This window comes from Arachis ipaensis, chromosome B08 (genome assembly GCF_000816755.2).
Source record: "Arachis ipaensis cultivar K30076 chromosome B08, Araip1.1, whole genome shotgun sequence".
In the NCBI taxonomy this organism is placed as follows: domain Eukaryota; kingdom Viridiplantae; phylum Streptophyta; class Magnoliopsida; order Fabales; family Fabaceae; genus Arachis; species Arachis ipaensis.
This window is the reverse complement of record NC_029792.2, coordinates 28660537-28665703: the sequence shown is the minus strand read 5'-3', so window position 1 is coordinate 28665703 and position 5167 is coordinate 28660537.

The window sequence follows — 5167 nt, the reverse complement described above, 5'->3', positions numbered from 1 at the left end:
TGAACAACTTTCGAGGTTGCATGAGAATCCCTTAACAAATTTGCTGAGATGATTTCTAAAAACTCTCCCATAAAAATTCTTCAAACTGCACTATTGGTATGTTTGTAATACCCGGTCTAACCGAAATTAATTAAATAATAAGTTAAATAAGAGCGAATATGGTTGAAAGATTTGGCAATTGGAATTTGATAATTCAAATATGATATTTGGATTCAGTGAATTTTTCCGAGTCGGAAAACATAGTTTTCTGCGTAAAAGCGCGCAGTGGAATTTTGACCGGCAGTACCGGCTGAGATCTGTCTGGTACTACAGCTGAGGAAATTGATTATGGGTAAATAATATTAATAAATGAGGAACTATAATTAGGGAAGGTAGAAATATTTAAAGTGCAATTTAGAGCGCTAATCTTAAAGGTTTTGGCCCAAAATTGGGCCAATGGGCAAAAATAAGTGAACCGGGCCTAAGTGGGCCCAAGATCCAACATATATAAACATTAGTTGTGAGCATTTCAGCTCATTTTACCCTAAAAAGAAGGGTTGGGGCGCAGATTTGAGAAGAGAGAAGAGAAGAGAGAAAACCTAACTCTCTTTGATCTTCAAACCACCATAACTTGAGCTACAGAGCTCCGATTGACGAGCCGTTTGCGGCCACGCGTTGCTCTTCTTATCCTCTACAATTCTATCTAAGTTTGGTGATGAGTATTCCATTAATCTCTGCCCAGTTTTCGAAATTCCCCACTGTTACACGTTTTTAGGTAGTTAGTGTTGAAATCTTGTGATTTTGGGTGTTTAGGGATACTCCAACATGGATTCTAAGTGGGTTCTATCCCTACTTCATATGGGCTGAGGTAAGAAGTGCTCAAACCCTTGTGACTTGTCATTTTTATGAGCCCTAGGTTGATGTATGTATGTGATATTGGTTATGTTAGTGTATTTGGTGATGTTGGTGCACAATTGGGAGATTGGTATTGCTTGAGGAGCTTTGGTGAGGCTTGGAGCTAAGGTTGGTGAAGACTTCCATAGAAGAGGCTCAATTGGTTTGGCTACAAGGGGTACGGTTTAAGTTTCATTTAAGTACCGTGTGTTGTGATGAGAATTCCTAGGCTAGATGTCCCTAGGATTAAGTTTGGATTGTGTAAATGGTTGGTGCTAATATGCATAGTTGGTATGTAATGTGAATTAATGATTTGGGTTGAGAATTGTGTGGCCTTGTATGCTTGGTGTATTGAGAATTTGATGTACTGGGTAATGAGTATTGATTTGTGGTTTATGCATTTAAATTGTGAAATTGGGCCGGAGGCCGTAAATTTTGGGCCGGAGGCCGGAAGAAGGTAAGAAAGGTAAGTGTTGTGTGCATTGTATGATGACACAAGTGATTGGATGAATTTCAGATAATGAATATATAATGATTGGGTTGGTTATTGAATAATAAGGTTTGAGGAGTTGAGGTGTGGGATTTGGTAAATTTGGGTGCAATTATATAGATGAGGTATGTTTGGATTTGGTTGAGATATATTATATGGTCATATATGTGATTATGATTATTGATGCCTTGATGGTATGATGATGCATTAGAGATATGTTTGTCGTGATATATGCTTGAGGAATGATTAAGGTTGATTTGTAGGTAAAGCCACGTGATAGTGAGTACGATATTGATTATGTATAATGATGGTTGATTGGAAATAGTGTTGTTGAAATTTGGCATGAGAAAGAGTATATGATATGTAAATGTGTTTGAGTTTGAGAAAGTGTCAACGTGCGAGTTGAGGAGGCTTGATGTTGATTTTGGTATATTTTGATTGATTTCAAAGAAAAGGCTGGAATTGGCATGTTTTGATTGATTTTGAAAAGCGTTGAAAATTGCTTGTTTTGAAAATGGCACTTTGTGGTTTTGTATGGAAACATGGTTTTGGGGCATACTTTGACAGGACATAACCTGGACTACAGATCTCTGTTTTCTGCCAAATCTGTTTAGAAATGAAATTGGATCCGGGATGTCCATGTCGTTCGAAGGACGGGTGAAAAACGATTTAAAATGAGAGAGTTATGTCCGTCGGAAGATTGGGGGTTGAATCTGTAAATTCTGCAGCTTTTAACTTAGAAAATTTTTAGCAGAACGACCCTACGCGCGTAGGCGCACCTGGCGCGTGCACGCTGTTCTTCCAGAAAGCACCATCCACGCGTGCGCGTGGTGTGCGCGGGCGCGTCGATGCGCTGTACCAAATGCCCAGCTATTTTCCAGAGAGTTGTGCCAGGGTCGTGCCAGTTTTGTGCCTGGGCGCAAGAGCACCCACGCGTACGCGTGGCTGACGCTTGCGCGCCGTTTGGATATTTTTCAACCCGCGCGTTCGCGCGTTCGCGCGTATGACGCTTGCGCGTCGATGAGTTTTTGGCCATCCACGCGTGCGCGTGGAGTGCGCGTACGCGTGGCCCTGTTTTCATGCCAAAGTTGATTTTTGAGTTTTTAAAGCCAAATCTCATACTTCTAAGCCTCCGATCTCACCTCTTATGTATTAAATCATTCTGATATGCCTAGCAATGAGCTAGGGGATGTGGTAACTTGCGAGTGAAGCAAGTTAGGATATACTATTGTCATCTACTTTCATACTGTACCCTAGCCGGCCTAAACTTCGTGGGTCGCGACTAGTGACTATTTACTTATGTTATATATATCTATCTATTATCTATCTCTTAATCTCCTCTACGCCTTGTCTGTATAACGTTTTCGGCTTCGCGGTTTATCTTTTGTTGTCGAAACGTGAGTGATACGTCTTCGCGATTTTATTTCTACTCTTTTCAGGCTTCTCGATTAATACTCCTTTCGAAAGTACCTATATTTATTTATTAAAAATCCACCTGAGAGTCGTACCACCGTAATATCATTGATTTATGACTCGAGCATAAGGATTTGAATATTAGGGTGTTACAATGTTTAAAGAAGGATCCATTTACATTTAATTTTATGAGTTGCTCAGGTGATGAAGTTCAACAAATTAAATTATTTTGGTTCCTATTCTGCCTTTCCAGAGGCTTGAAGTAGGTTGTTCATCATATTAGCTATTTAACTACTTCGAATTCTAATAGAGTACACCGCTTGACTTGGTTGAATCATGATACCTTCAAATATCAGTTTGTTTTGGTAGTACCATAGAGGATATGGCTACTCCAAACACGTACGACCAATTATAGCTCCCATTAAGATTGTTGATGAGCCACTTTTTTATGTAGGTGTTGAAAAAATTGTGCATTGAGGTTTGAAATGGAAACTGCAAGTTCCATGCAAAATTACAATCTCTTAGCACATGAAGCGTAGTTTTCTCTTGACCATTACACTAGGCAGTTTGAATGGTTAAAAAGATGTCACCTTCTTCTTTTTGCATTGGTTAAGATTATTTGATAGGCTATAAGTCACATAAAGGTTTGAATTTTTTTCGATCCCCTCCAATTCTAAGCAAGTTTAAACATTCGATTAGGAGGTTCATGATTGCTCGTTATTGTTGTATAAGCTGACTTTAGGTTGAAGGAGCCATCAGATGAGCAAGTTTATGCTATGTTGTCTGCTTTTTTCCACATGGAAGGAGATGACATTGTCAAAATATTTTTTATCACATTTTTTGACAGCCATTCCATTAATTTTTTTCTATCCCATTCACCTGAAACAACAAGAAAATCAGTTAAGAGAGAATAATTTTCTTAGCGGTTTATTACCTGATTAGCAAATTGTTCTAGTTGCCCAATGTTTGTCCCAATTGTGTTTCCAAAAATTTATTCTTGATCCATCTCCAATATTATATGAAATTATTTTTTATATCACTCCAACCAATACAAATACTCTTTCACATATTTGATTCATGCCTTTTTCTGTTAGTATTTGGAAGGATATCATTTTCACAACGATACTTGGATCTTAGAACTCTATCCCATAGAGCATTTTTTTTATTAGACCCATCCAACTTTTATCATAAATGCATGGTTTGTATTCTTTGCATGTCAGATGTCTAAGCTTCTCGATTGTTTAGGATTGTTGACTTTGTTCCAATTAAGAAGATGAATATTCTTAGATTATTCCATGTCTCTCCAAAAAAATTCTTACATTTTTTATTAATCAAATTACAAGTAGAAGAAGGAATACAAACAGTTTGTATAATATAACTAGGAATAGAAGAAATTATATATTTTACCAGAGTTGTTCTTTCTACAAGAGAAAGATCTTAGGCCTTTCACCCATTAAGTCTAGAGTCTAACTTGTTAATAATATTACTGTATGTGTCCATCACTTTAAAGTTGAGAAGAGGAGCCCCAAAATACTTTTTAAGATCTTTTGTTCGGCTAAAATGGAACACATCACTACTATTTGATCGCACATTATTTTTCACATTGGAAGAGAAGAAAATCCGAGTCTTTTTATTATTAACTTGTTCTCCGTAACTCTTGCAAAAAGCATCCAAAACTTTGCTAATGATTTTCGCTTGTTTCATGGAGGCTTCTGAGAAGAGGATAAGGTCATTAGCAAAGCAATGGTAAGAAAGGAGAAGACCATTTTTCTTTGTATGAATCAGCTTTCAAAATTTGTGTTTAACTTTTGCACAAATGAGGTGAGAGAGCCTTTCCATGCACAAAATAAAAATGTACGGTAAGAGAGGATGTCCTTGACAAATATTTTTAGAAGGTTTAAATTTATCTAAAGTCTCTCCATTTAAAAGAATTCTCATCCTATTAATTTATTAGTATATAAAACTTGTTAAATATTTATTTGATTGTACATAAAATAAAATATAAATGAAAAAAATAGTTTTCTTATAATATTGATAATTAAAAACTTGATAATAAAAAATTATTCTATCTATATACAAATAACACATGAAAATATTAAATCATAAAATTTACAGAAATTAAAAAATCACTAAAATAAAAGTTTTTTTTATTACTATATTTATTTCAATCCTTTTTATAATTTTACTATTCTTTTTTTGAATTAATTGTTTTACTACTCACTTATTATATAATTTTTATTTTGTTTTAATAAAAATATTTTTATTATCTTTTCGCCGACTCGTGTACGAACAACTCGGCGATCAATAATGATTGTACAAATAGAATGGACGGAATTGCTTAGTTTCGATTTAATAGATCAAAATCGACAACTATTTTATAAATAATTTTAA